This window comes from Callithrix jacchus, chromosome 14 (genome assembly GCF_049354715.1).
Source record: "Callithrix jacchus isolate 240 chromosome 14, calJac240_pri, whole genome shotgun sequence".
Lineage (NCBI taxonomy): Eukaryota > Metazoa > Chordata > Mammalia > Primates > Cebidae > Callithrix > Callithrix jacchus.
In genome coordinates this window covers 28,082,049-28,097,017 of record NC_133515.1, presented here as the reverse complement: position 1 = coordinate 28,097,017, position 14,969 = coordinate 28,082,049, and the positions used below count along the sequence as shown (strand labels likewise).

The window sequence follows — 14,969 nt, the reverse complement described above, 5'->3', positions numbered from 1 at the left end:
TTTCCTTCAGTTGTGAAGCTTAGTTTGGCTGGATATAAAATTCTGGGCTGAAAGTTCTGTTCTTTAAGGATGTCAAATATTGGCCCCCACTCTATTCTGGCTTGTAGAGTTTCTGCTGAGAGATCTGCTGTAAGGCTGATAGGTTTCCCTTTGTGGGTAACCTGACCTTTCTCTCTGGCTGCCCTTAGTAATTTCTCCTTCGTTTCAACCCTGGTGAATCTAATGATTATGTGCCTTGGGGTTGCTCTTCTTGAGGAATATCTTTGTGGTGTTCTCTGTATGACCTGGGGTTGAATATTGCCCTGCTTTGCTAGGTTAGGAAAATTTTCCTGAATAATATCCTGAAGAATATTTTCCAGCTTGGATTCATTCTCTCCGTCGCATTCAGGTACACCTATCAAACGTAAATTTGGTCTTTTCACATAGTCCCACATTTCTTGGAGATTTTGCTCATTCCTTTTTATCCTTTTTTCTCTAATCTTGTCTTCTCGTTTTATTTCATTAAGTTGGACTTCTACCTCTGATATCCTTTCTTCTGCTTGATCAATTCAAGTGTTTAAACCTGTGCATACTTCTCGGAGTTCCTGTATTGTATTCTTCAGTTACATTAATTCACTTATATTCCTCTCTAAATTGTCTATTCTCATTAGGATTTTGTCAACCCTTTTTTCAAAGTTCTTAGTTTCTTTACATTGGGCTGCAACATGTTCTTTTAACTCACAGAAATTTCTTATTATCCATCTTTGGAAGCCTTATTCTGTTAATGGGATGCGCTCTTTCTCCATCAAGCCTTGTTCCCTTGTTGATGAGGAACTGTGATCCTCTTTAGAGGGAAAGGCGTTCTGATTTTGAGTATTCTCAGCCTTTTTATGCTGGTTTCTTCCCATCATTGTAAATTTATCCACCTGTCGTCTTTGTAATTACCAATTTTCAAATTAGGTCTCTGAGTGGATGTCCAAGTTGTTAATTCCCAGGGCTGAAATATGAGCAACCCACTGCGCCGGCCAAAACAGCAGCGTTAAGACTGATGGTGCTTTTCTGCCTGGGAATCTCCAGTCTGGCTTCCTTCTTGAGTCCGTAAAAGGCCACTCTGCCTTCCCAGAGCTCCAAACCTCGGTCAGAAGGGGAACCAGTCCCGTTTACTCTGCACCGAGAGCAGCCGCACCGAGGTGCCGGAGAAACTGCTGCGCCGGCCACAAGATTCGCGCTGGTGACCCGTGGAGCTCCTCCACTGGGAATCTTCTGCTCCGTGAGGGACCAAAATTTGTCTGAAAGTGTGGCGTCCTCTCGTTGTCTGAGCTTTTGCTGGGAGCTGCAATCCCGAGATGTTAGCGATCGGCCATCTTGGATCGTTCCCAACTGGGCTATTTAAGAAATATTTACCTTTAAAATGATACATTAAAGTGAATAGAGAACCAAAGCAAGGACACAATAATAGTTACAGCTCACAGTCTAGGCTGAGAGCCATGGTGGGGAGAACCCAGCAACATGGCCTGGGAGCTGAGTAAGAAGCTGAATTTCAGGGATTGCCTAAACAGAACTTGGAATGTGCTGACATCAATAGCAATAGCTGACATGGTTCCTGAGTCCCCTCACTGTTCATTGTTTGTATCAGGGTTTTCCAGAGAAACAGAGCCAATAGGAGATACACACACACACACACACACACACGCAAACATGGAGTGAAAGAGATTTTAAGAAATCGGTGAAGTGGCGTTTGTTGTCTGGGGTAAATATTTGGGGTTCATCATCTCCCGCCAAGAACACAGACACACATAGTGAGTTTAGGAGGGGAGGTTTTTGGGGTTTTGGGGTTTTTTTTTTTGAGATGGAGTTTCACTGTTGTTACCCAGGCTGGAATGCAATGGCATGATCTCGGCTCACCGCAACCTCCGCCTCGTGGGTTCAAGCAATTCTCCTGCCTCAGCCTCCTGAGTAGCTGGAACTACAGGCACGCACCACCACGCCCAGCTAATTTTTGTATTTTTAGTAGAGACTGAGTTTCACCTTGTTGACCAGGATGGTCTCGATCTCTTGACCTCGTGATCCACCCACCTCAGCCTCCCAAAGTGCTGGGACTATAGGCGTGAGCCACCGCCCCCGGCCCAGGGGGGGAGGTTTAATAGGCAAAAGAAAGAGAAAGGCGAACAGCTCTCTCTCTTGGAAGAGAGAGGGGATTCCAAATGGGAAATCTGTCCCAGAATGGGAGTGCACAAAATTTTACAGGCGGGCTTGCAGAGGTGGTGTCTGATTTTCGTAGGGCCCACAGATTGGATAGACCAGGTGTGACATTTGCATAGTACTCAGAGAAGCCTGGCCACCCCACTTTAATCTTATTATGAAAATAGTCTCTCCATTTGGCCAGCACCATGTTGTCTGCTCCTTACTGCATACATGGCTGGCAAAGAGAGGGAAAGATGGAGCCGCCATTTTGAATACGCCTAGTCCCAATAGGCTTTTCCTGTTGTCACAGCTGCCGGCATGCACCCATGCAGACTCCTAGCCTGCTTGTCTGTCTGCAGCTCGATTTTACAGGCTGCTCTGTGTTAGAAAAGAAAATAATTTGGGGGCTGCTTTTCATTAAAAGGAAAACCTTACTGAGGACTTCCTTACCCTCACTCTCTGCATAAGTAATTTCTTTTTAACACCTATATCATTGGTCAGATGATTGTAGGGGTTAACAAGTCTGAAATCCATAGCAGAAGTCATCAAGATGGAAATTTAAGCAGCTGGGGTTAGTGAGTCTGAAATCCATAGCACAGGTCATCAAGATGGAAATTGAAGCACTTCCTCCATGTTATAGTCAAGGTAGAATTTCTTCTCCTCAGAGAAACTGCAGCTTTTTCTCTGAAGACCTTAAACTGATTGGATGAGGTTCACCCACAAGGACTATCTCCTTTTCTTCAAGTCAGCTACTTGCACGTGTTAATCACATCTACAAAACACCTTCACAGCAATATATAGACTGTGTTTCACCAAATAGCTGGACACCATAGCCAAGTTGACACAGAAAATTAACTATCACACTGTTTGAGGGTTTTTTTTCCATTTTATCTGCACAGGGACCTGGATTCTCACAGGCATTTTCTCCTTGGATCTGGGCACCAGTACATCCCATGCCAGGCCTGGCCCACCACGAGGACCACTGAATGCAGACGTTCAGCTCCCACTCCCACCCAGGGCCAGGAGATGACACTAGGGATGGAAACGGATGTTGGATGGTACAGCAGAAAGCTGGAAGGAGACTGGGACCTCAGAGCTTCTATGCCAGGCGTGGGCTGCTCCTTCCAGACATCTTCATCAGGAAAATGAATAAGCTTCTATTATGATACCTAAGTCACTGGGTTTTTGTTTTGTTTTGTTTTTGTTTTTGTCTTCCTTTTGAGACGGAGTCTCTCTGTCACCCAGCCTGGAGTGCAAGGGTGCCATCTCTGCTCACTGCAAACTCCCCCTCAGGGGTTCAAGTGATTCTCCCACCTCAGCCTCCCAAATAGCTGGGATTACAGGCCCCCACCATCATGCCCAGCTAATTTTTATATTTTTGTAGAGACAGGGTTTCACCATGTTGGCCAGGCTGGCCTTGAACTCCTGATCTAAGGTGATCTGCCTGCTTCGGCCTCCCAACGTGCTGGGATTACAAGCGTGAACCACCACATCCGGCCGTGTTTTTGTTCTTTGAGACAGTCTCACTCTGTCACCAAGGCTGGAGTACAGTGGCACCAACTCGGCTCACCGCAACCTCCACCTCCCAGTTCAAGCAATTCTCATGCCTCAGACTCCAGAGTAGCTGGAATTACAGGTGTACGCCACCATGCTAGGCTAGATTTTGTATTTTTAGTAGAGATGGTGTTTCACCATGTTGGTCAGGCTGGTCTCAAACTCCTGACTTCGTGATCCGCCCGCCTCGGCCTCTCAGAGTGCTGAGATTACAGGCATGAGCCACCATGCCCAGCAACAGTCCAATATTTTAAAATCAGCCATAAATCTATGCACCGAATAATGTCTCTCTCTCTGACACATACACATATACACACACACACTCATGCGCGTGCACACCCACACATTGTTACCGCTTAGAAGAGTGCCAGGCCCAGATGGTTTCACAGACGATTGCTTTCAAAGCTGCAAGAAAGCAATAACTTCAATACCTCAAAATTTGTTTCAGTGGTTAGAAAAGGACATATGCTTCCTGTGATGGTTAACTTTAGCTGTCAACTTGACTTAAGTAATACGGTAATCTCCCCTTATCCAGAGGGTATGTTCCAAGACCCCCCGTGGATGCCTGAAGCCACACATAGTACCGAACCCTGTACACACCTATGATAACGTTTAATTCATAAATTAGGCACAGTAAGAGACTAACAGCAATAATAATAAAATAAAACAGCTAAGTTAAGCAGTTGAACACAAGCACTGTGATGCTGTGACAGTCACTCCTAACTGAGATGGCTGCTGAGAGACTAGCTAACGGTAAGTAGTGTACACAAAGAGGAAACACTGGACAAAGGGATTAGTCACATCCTGGGAGGGACAGAGTGGAATGCCATGAGATTTCATCATGTTACTCAGAACGATGAGCCATTTTAAACTTATGAACTGCTTATTTCTGGAATTTTTAATTTAATATTTTCTTACAAAGATTGACCAGGAGTAACTAAAACTGCAGAAAGCAAAACTCTGAATAAAGTGAAGAGTGGAGACCCTAGAGAGCTGGTAAAGCATTCTTTCTAGCTGGGTCCGGGAGGGTGTTTTCAGAAGAGATTGGCATGTGAGTGGGTGGGCTGGCTGAGGAAGATCAGCCCTCATTGTGGGCGGACACCATCCAATTGGCTGGGGCTCCCGATAGAACCAAAAGGCAGAGAAAAGGCAGATTCTTTTTTTCATTCTCCTGAAGCTGGGCGAGCCTTCTTCTTCTGCCGCTGGACATGAGAACTGCAGGCTCCCTGGCCTTTGGACTCTGGGTCTTACATCAGGAGCCCCCAGGTTCCAGACCTTTGGACTTGGACTGAGAGTTACACCATCAGCTGCCCTGGCTCTGAGATTTTAGGACTTGAACTGAACCACACTGTGGCAACCCAGAGTCTCCAGCTTGCAGACAGTCTGTCATGGGACTTTTCAACCTCCCTGACCTCATGAGCCAATTTCACCAATAAATCCCCACTCATATATCTATATTCAGTTGCCTCTCATATCTATGGGGGACGGGTTCCAGGCTATGTTGCCCAGGCTGGTCTTCAACTCCTGGGCTCAAGATATCCTCCCATCTCAGCTTCCCGAGTAGCTATATTATAGTCTTTTTTTGAGATAGAGTCTCTCTGTCGCCCAGGCTGGAGTGTTATGACCTGATCTCAGCTCATCCTCCTCCTCCCGGGTTCAAGCAATTCTCCTGCCTCAGCTGGGAATTACAGGTGCCTGCCACCATGCCTGGCTAATTTTTTGTATTTTTAGTAGAGACAGGGTTTCACCATATTGGCCAGGCTGGTCTCAGACTCCTGACCTCAGTTGATCTGGCCGCCTAGGCCTCCCAAAGGGCTGGGATTGCAGGCATGAACCACTGCGCCCAGCCAAACTATATTCTTAAACACATTTTGTTCTGGCTTATTGCTGCTTACCAAATAACTCCAAGAGTTAGTATCTTAAAACAATCACTATTTTTTATTGCTTTTTAATTATTTCAATATCTTTGTTAAATTTATCTGACAGAATCCTGAATTTCTTTTCTGTGTTATCTTTAATTTCTTTGAGTTTCTTCGACTGCTATTTTGAGCTAAGCATGGTGGCTCATGCCTGTAATCCTAGCACTTTGGGAGGTTGAGGTGAGTGGATCGCTTGAGGTCAGGAGTTCGAGACCAGCCTAGCAAGTATGATGAAACCTTGTCTCTACTAAAAATACAAAAATTATCCAGACATGGTGGTGAGTGCCTGTAATCCCAGCTACTAGGGAGGCTGTTGCAGGCCCCTGTTCTCCATTTGTTTGTTTGTTTTCTGCACTAGGAGGACAGCACTAAGTTCAATGCCTCTCCATTGCTGTGCTCTCCCTTCCCCAGCACACAGAAAATCTCTCTGCAGCTGGAGGACAGGGGATAGGTGGCATCAGTAATTCAAGACTGTTTTTCTACCTCTTCAGTGCATCTTTCAGTGATCTGAAGTTAAAACCCCTGAGTATTCACCTGATTTTTGGTTCTCAGGAAGGTGCCTTTTTGTGTAGATAATTGTTAAATTAAAGAACCAATAGAAGGTTCAGTGGAATTTTCTATTCTCTGCCTTTGTCCCATTCTTTTTTTTTTAAGAAAGGATCTAGCTTTGTTCCAGGCTGGAGTGCAGTGGTGAGATCATAGAGATCATAGCTCACTGCAGCCTGGAACTGCTGGGCTCAAGTGATCCTCCCACCTCTGCCTCCCTAGCAGCTGGGACTACAGGTGCTTACCACCACACTCAGCTAATTTTTAAAATTGTTTATATAGATGAGGTCTCTTTATGTTGCTTATGCTGGTCTCTAACTCCTGGACCCCAGTGATCCTCCTTGGCCTCCCAAAAAGCTGGGATCCTAGGCATGAGCCCGGCTCAGAAAGCACGGTTTCCTTTATCTACTCCCCTGGGCCCCACATCTAACCCATCTGCCTATGGTCTCTGTCTTCCCTATCTCCTGGCCTTCATTGCTACTCAATCTATCCCTGGACCCCTGAGTTTAGCTCAGACTCTTTCACCTCACAGATATTCCTAATATAGCCCAGACTTGTTGCTGGCCTGTCCTCCCCCTACCTTGCCATATTTTTCTAAATGAAATTAAATCTGGGCTGGGCAAGGTGGCTCACACCTATAATCCTAGCACTTTGGAAGGCCAAGGTGGGAGGATCACTTGAGTTCAGGAGTTCAAGACCAGCCTGACCAATGAGATAAAACCTTGTCTCCACTAAAAATATAAAAATTAGCTGGGTGTGGTGGCACATGCCTGTAATCCCAGCTATTCAGGAGGCTGAGGCTGGGGAATCGCTTGAACCTGGGGAGGTGAAAGTTGCTGTGAGCCAAGATCAAGCCACTGTACTCAGCCTGGGCAATGGAGTGAGACCCTGTCTCAAAAAAAAAAAAAAAATACAAAGAAAAGAAAAAAAAAGAAAGAAATTAAATCTGGCCCTGCACCCCATTATTAAGTATATCTACCACATCAGTGCTTCTACAGGGAAAGCTACTTCCCTGGACACAGAGAGAGAGTAGGTGAGAGTATCAGGTCCTTGAGGATATTGCAGACTTCTGGTTCCTCCCAGTCCTGGGGAATTTCCCAAACCTCTCTCCCTTTGTCTTGACACTTCCTCCCATTCTCTTCCCCTGGCGTCAACCCACATAATCCTGGTGCAGCCCATTCCTTCCAGGATTAGCCCACTAGAATAATAAAACCCATCAGAGTTCCAAACCACCACCAATACTAGTGAACATACCTGTCACCAGGACATGAACTGCACCAAGGGATACTTTTCGCCACTATAATCTTCATAAACCTCCTAAATAAAATAAGCACTTATAATATACTCATATAAACACCAATAAAGGCATCTCCAGAAAATATTTCTGTTTTAATTAAGCTGCAAACACTTCATCCTTACAAGGCATATAGAGTTTCAAGTCAAACCCATAGCTGTCCCCTACATTTCCAGACCACCCGCTCCTGACTGAAGCAGAAAAATAGGGTCTTGAGGCAGGGAACCTAAGGCAAATTCACACTAATTTTCTAGAACTAAATAATAAGGAAAACTCCAACTTTCCACACCTAAATAACAAAAGGACTGGAAGCTTTTTTTTCCTTTTTGCAAGCTTTTTTTTTCCTTTTCCTTGAGGTTCCTTTTGCAAACCTCACCCACCTTTTCTGTGGGGCCGATGGAAAACTGAAGTTAGTTGCTTTCCACAACGAATCAGACACCTTTCATAGGGTGTAACCTTGGTAACTTCACTTCAGCCTCTGATTGCTTAATTTCTGCAACCAATCAGACTGATAATGGACCACTAATTCATTTACATAGAGTGTACACGAAGTAGCCAATGAGAAACCTCCAGAGGGTTTGGGGGTTTTTTTGTTTGCTTGTTTGTTTTTTGAGAAGGAATCTCGCTCTGTCGCCCAGGCTGGCGCTATCTCAGTTCACTGCAGCCTGTGTCCCGGGTTCAAGCGATTCTCCTGCCTCAGCCTCACCTGTAGCTGGGACTACGGGCACGTGCCACCACGCCCAGCTAATTTTTTGTATTTTTAGTAGAGACGTGGTTTCACCATGTTAGCCAGGATGGTCTAGATCTCCCCACCTCATGATCTGCCCACCTTGGCCTCCCAAAGTGCTGGGATTACAGGTGTGAGCCACCCAGCCGACTCTAGAGGGTATTTAAACCCCAGGAAATCCTATGCTTGATTTGCTCACACCCCGTGGAGTATACTCTCTTTTTCAATAAATCTCTGCTTTTGTTGGTTCTTTCTTTTCTTGCTTTGTTTGTGCATTTTGTCCAATCCTTTGTTCAAACTACCAAGAACCTGGACACCCTCTACCAGTACCAGCCAACCAGATCGCTGCCTCTGAGCCCCTTCTTTTCAGAAATTCTAGAGGCGCTATTAAGAATATGATGCATGTGCCTTTAGCCACTAGCTTTTCCCATCTCTGCTGGGATATGTTCAGCGCTGGGTTCTCTCCATCTGTCCACAGGTTCAGGGAGCCGAGGGAGCCTTCCAGACCCTCAAAGTCACCTCTCTGGGAGGCTGTCTGACTGGCCCACACACAGGCAGGCCCCCTTCTTGGCCTCCTCAAGCCGAGAGCACAGACTGATGATCCAGGGCAGGTCTAGGCAAGCAGGGCATGCAAGGCTGTTGTATTAAAGCTTAAGCATCACTAAAGGATCTGAAGACTCAGGGAGCAATTTCTTGAGCCCATATTGTCCACCTGGGAAGAAATTCTTGCTGAGGAGTGTTCAGGAGAAGCTATGGGGCAGAAAGGGGCAGAAATGCACCTCAAGGTAGGCTTCTACTGGGTTCAGGAGGTCCCGGGGCTAAGCAGAGCAAAGCGAATCTTGAGAATCGGCTTCCTAACCATCATCAACTCGCTTATGAACGTGAAGCCCCCGGAAAGGTGAAGGGTGACTTCTGGTGGCCAGCCGTGGAGACGGCCTCAGAGAAGAGTGACTAAGTGACAAGACGCAGTGAGCGCCGGCTGCGTGCCCAGCCGCGTTGCACAACTCCAGGGCCACCAGGGGGCGCCAGTCTCACACACTCCAGCGCAAATGATGCTCCTTGGAGTTGAGGGGCACGAAGGTCCTTCCTCAGCCAGCCTGGGATGTGCCCATAGCCCACAGGGGAGGCCGGGCCACACTTTAGCTAGATCTTGAATGAGATGAAGACCGGAAGAAAAGGCCTTCCAGACAAAGGGCTTACACCCTGAATAAAGGGCGTGGAGGGGCGTGGCACGTTCAGTCTGGCCAGAGCATAAAGTGAGAGAGGCGGGAGACAGGATGGAAAAGGAGGGTGGGAATAGCTGTGAAGGGTCCTGTAGGGCACGTTGGGAGCCAGATGTAGGACTGAGGGCCCCACAGGGTCGTGGGCTGAGCCTTATGCTGTGCTGAGGCGCAGGATCCGAGAAATAAAGAGACAGAACACAGAAGCAAAAAGATAATGCAGCTCTTTCCCATCTTGCAAGATGGCCGGTGAAAAAGTTGAGAAGCTGGATACTAAAGAGAAGAAACCTGAAGCCAAGAAGGCTGATGCTGGTAGCAAAGTGAAAAAGGCCCAAGAAGGGGAAGCCCCATTGCAGCCGCAATCCTGTTCTTGTCAGAGGAATTGGCAGGTATTCCCGATCTGCCATGTATTCCAGAAAAGCCTTGTACAAGAGGAAGTACTCAGCGGCTAAATCCAAGGTTGAAAAGAAAAAGAAGGAGAAGGTTCTTGCAACTGTTACAAAACCCGTTGGTGGTGACAAAAACGGCGGCACCCGGGTGTTAAACTTTGCAAAATGCCTAGGTATTATCCTACTGAAGATGTGCCTCGAAAGCTGTTGAGTCACGGCAAAAAACCCTTTAGTCAGCACGTGAGAAAACTGCGAGCCAGCATTACCCCCAGGACCATTCTGATCATCCTCACTGGTCGCCACAGGGGCAAGAGGGTGGTTTTCCTGAAGCAGCTGGCTAGTGGCTTGTTACTTGTGACTGGACCTCTGGTCCTCAATCGAGTTCCTCTATGAAGAACGCACCAGAAATTTGTCATTGCCACCTCAACCAAAATTGATATCAGCAATGTAAAAATCCCAAAACATCTTACTGATGCTTATTTTAAGAAGAAGAAGCTGCGGAAGCCCAGACACTAGGAAGGTGAGATCTTCGACACAGAAAAAGAGAAATACGAGATTACAGAGCAGCGCAAGATTGATCAGAAAGCTGTGGACTCACCAGTTTTACCAAAACTCAAAGCTATTCCTCAGCTTCAGGGCTACCTGCGATCTGTGTTTGCCCTGACAAATGGAATTTATCCTCACAAATTGGTGTTTTAAATGTCCTAATAATCTAATTAAATAACTGATTACCTTTAAAAAAAAAAAAAGATAATGCAGCTGGGCTCAGGGGGCCATGCCACCTATGAGCAGAGTCAGGCGAGGCCCTGAATGTCCAGAAGCATGAGTATTTATTGTGTATAGGTTAGGGGGCAGGGCAGTGAGCGAAATCATCTTTAAGGATAGTGATAGGGTCGTGAGCAATAAAACATGGGGTCCACCCCCATTAGGTCACCTAGGCCAGGAGGTGGGCAGTGCACAGCAAGGGGCTCGTTCCCACCAAGGCAAGGGCAGTGTGCAGTAAGGGGTCCACCTCCATTAGGTCACCGAGGCTTGAAGGTGGGCCGTGCGCAGTGAAGAGCGTGCAGTGTGCAATACTTCTATCTATGGGCAAACTACTTCTAAGATTTATAGGAGGATGCTATAAGTCACATAGCAGTGACAGAGCTGTCAAGGTTACCGCCACCTTCTGGCAGCTTCCAGTGGGTTCTTTGGGAAGATGCTTTTCTTTTTTTCTCTTTTTTTTTTTTGAGACCGAGTTTCGCTCTTGTTACCCAGGCTGGAGTGCAATGTCGCGATCTTGGCTCACCACAACCTCTGCCTCCTGGGTTCAGGCAATTCTCCTGCCTCAGCCTCCTGAGTAGCTGGGATTACAGACACGCACCACTATGTCCAGCTAATTTTTGTATTTTTAGTAGAGACGGGGTTTCACCATGTTGACCAGGATGGTCTCGATCTTTTGACCTAGTGATCCACCCGCCTCAGCCACCCAAAGTGCTGGGAGAAGATGCTTTTCAAGCAGCACAGTAGCAAGAGCTGATAAAGTTCACAGTCACCAAGGTGGATTGCCGTTCTGAGGGCAGCCTTCCACAAGAACTGGAGCAAGGTCCTATAACTCCTTTATCAGGAGGAGTGGCTCTCACCCCAAGCCTGCCATACAGGGGGTATCTTTACGATACTGAACACTGCCGCCTGGGCCATGGATTCTTGTCCTGGTATAACTGTTTTGCCCTTAATTCATGCTCTGCACTGTGTCTGCTCTAGGCATTCCTCCGATTATAAGCTGCTTATTCCTTAATTCATGCTCTGTACTGTGTGCACTCTAGGCATTCCTCCGATTATGAACTAAGATATAATTATAGGTATATATGTAGGGAAATATTCTTTGGGCACTCATACTATCAACTATAATATGATTATATATACAGAATTATATAAAGGGATTCTTCAAGCCCTATTTCTATAAACTAATATGTGATTATGTAAAGGATTATATAAAAGGAAAAAGCTGAGGAGTAACAATATAAATTGAGATATTCCTCAGGCCCTAACTGTGCCAGGGTTCTGCTTAGCTTTCATTCCTCGGTGCCTATATGGGAGGTTACCCACAGGGTCCCCAGGGCCTTGCTAACGCGTTTGGACTTTATCCTGCACCAGACATTTTAAAGGTGGTAAGTAGTTTACAGATGTGTATTTTTAGGCCAGCACAGTTTTGTTTGTTTGTTTGAGACAGAGTCTGGCACCCCAGCAGCAGCGCAGTAACACGATCTCAGCTCACTGCAACCTTCGCCTCCCAGGTTCAAGCGAGTCCCCTGTCTCAGCCTCCCGAGTAGCTGGGGCTACAGGCGCCAGCCACCACACCCGGTTAATTTTTGTATTTTTAGTGGATATACAAGGTTTTGCCACTTTGGCCAGGCTGTCTCGAACTTCTGACCTAAGGTGATCCGCCTTCTGCGGCCTCCCAAAGTGCTGGGTGGCCTGAGCCACCGCGCCCGGCCAGCAGCACAGTGTCTTAAGCAATTTTGGATGCGAATACCTTCAAGACAAGCTTGCACCCCCACAGACCCCACCACTCCTTACAGTCTGTAATTACCCCCAGATGCATCCATCTGCGTAGCTTCCCTGGTCCAGAGGCACGTGCCTGTGTGATGCTGAAGGATAGTGGGGTGGCCTTGTATGGCATGGCTGCTATTGCTAAGAGGGGTGTGCCGCCAGCCTTCGGTCCCACTCACCAAATGATGTGGGGGTTGGCCCCCATCATCATTACTATTTGATGACCTGAGGCGCCCAGGCTCCAGAGGAAAGGCTGCCTCCCTGGTTCTTACAGGGGACCCCCAGAGTCCCTCAGGTCAGCTTTCCTGTCCTAGCATCAACACTGCTGAGATTCCCTCACCTTTCTTCTCCCAGGTCTCCGTTTTCTGTGATTCTGTTCTCCCTCAAGGAAACACTGAATGTTTTAGAGGGAGAGCTGACATCTCTCATGCGGGCTTGGCGGGAGACTGACAAACTCAACCACCAGCCTGCAGGCAGCAGCCATCAGCGGATTGCAGGTAGGTAGGTACCTGGCCGGCGGGTCCCGGCTGAGTGCAGAACACCAGAGGCCTTAGGAAGTGGGGACAGGCGCCATCTGGTGGTCATCTCTGGAGTGACAGTAGAGAACTGGAATATATTTTATATTTTGTTTCGACCCTGTTCCATTACCTGAATAAAGCAGAAACAATTCGAAGAGTAATGTAGTTATTAAATACCTTAGGGCCACACCAGGCCAGAAACAGCAACAAAACGGAAATTCTAAAAAGAAGTTCTTCAGAGAGGGAATATGATATAAATTGGAAATCCAAATCCAAGAATGAATACATGAAGGTAAAATGAAATCTTCTTTTTCTTGTTCTTTTTTCTTTTTTTTTTTTTTTTGAGACGGAATCTTGCTTTGTCACCCAGGCTGGAGTGCAGTGGCGTGATCTTAGCTCTCTGCAAACTCTGCCTCACAGTTCAAGTGATTCTCCTGCCTCAGCCTCCGGAGTAGCTGGGATTACAGGCGCGCGCCACCACATCCAGCTAATTTTTGTGTCTTTAGTAGAGATGGGGTTTCACCTTGTTGGTCAGGCATCTCGAACTCCTGACCTCGTGATCCACCCGCCTCGGCCTCCCAAAGTGCTGAGATTACAGGCGGGAGCCACCGCGCCCGGCTTATTTTTTTTATTCTTAACTAATCTGGTAGATAACTGTTCAAAGTTCTAATAGCAACAACGTATTTGGCAATTATAGCATATGGATAAGTGAAATGAATTACGGCAATGTTATAAAGGATGGCAAGGAGGAATTGTGAATGTATAAATGGTACCTGTACCACTTGTAACACTTGTGAAGTGCTGCAGCTTTATTTACAAGTGGACATAGCCAGACACAAAAGTACAAATATCATATGATTCTATGTATATAGTTTCCTACAATAGCCCAAATTAGAGAGACAGAAAGTAGAACAGTGTTTACGGGGACTAGGTGAAAGGAAAAATGGAGAGTTGTTTAATGAGTAAAGTTTCTATTTGGGATGGCGAAAAAAATCTAGAAACACATAGGAGTGATGTTTATACAACTTTGTGAGTGTACTTGAAGCCACTGAATTATACACTTAAATATGGTTAAAATTTATCAGGCATGGCCAGGTGTGGTGCTCACACCTGTAATCCCAGCACTTTGGGAGGCTGAAGCAGGCAGATCACTTAAGGTCAGGAGTTCAAGACAAGCCTGGCCAATACGGTGAAACCCCATCTCTACTAAATATACAAAAATTAGCCAAGTGTGGCACATGCCTATAATCACAACTACTCAGGAGGCTGACGCAGGGAGAATTATTTGAACCTGGGAGGCGGAAGTTGCAGTAAGCCAAGATCACACCATTGCAATCCAAGCACTCCAGCCTAGGCTACAAAGGCAAGACTCCCTCTCAAAAAAAAAAACAAAAAACAAATTTGTCAGTTGTGGTGGCTTATGCCTATAATCCCAACTCTTTGGGAGGCAAAGGTGGGAGGATCACTTGAGCCCAGGAGTTTCACACCAGCCTGGGCAATATATTGAGACCTCCTCTTTATAAAACATTTAAAAATTAACCAAGTACATTGGTGTGCAACTACTCAGGAGGCTGGGGTGGGAAGATCATTTAAGCCTGGGGGGCGGAGGTCACAGTGAGTCAAGATCATGCCACTGCACTCTAGCTTGGGCTACAGAGGGAGACCCTGTCTTAGAAGAAAAAAATGGTTAAAATGACAAATTTTGGGGCTGGGCACAATAGTCCACGCCTATAAAAGCAGCACTTTGGGAGGCTGAGGTGGGCAGATCAATTGAGGTCAGGAGCTCGAGACCAACCTGGCCAACATGGTTGAAACCCCATCTCTACTAAAAATACAAAAATTAGCCAGGCATAGTGGCACATACCTGTAATCCCAGCTGCTTGGGAGGCTGAGGCAGGAGAATTGGTTGAACCTGGGAGGCAGAGGTGGCAGTAGGCCAAGATCGCACCACTGCACTCCAGCTTGGGCAACAAAAGTGAAATCCATCTCAAAAATAATAATAGGCCAGGCGCAGTGGCTCACACCTATAATCCCAGCACTTTGGGAGGCCAAGGTGGGTGAATCACGAGGTAGAAAGATCGAGACCATTTTGGTCAACATGGTGAAA

At 46.6% G+C, this 14,969-nt stretch overlaps 1 pseudogene; it reads left to right on the top strand.

Annotated features, from left to right (window-relative positions):
- Positions 1-9,645: 9,645 nt before the first annotated feature.
- On the top strand, positions 9,646-10,511 carry LOC100385511 (large ribosomal subunit protein eL6 pseudogene; annotated as a pseudogene).
- The last annotated feature ends 4,458 nt before the right edge of the window (positions 10,512-14,969 follow it).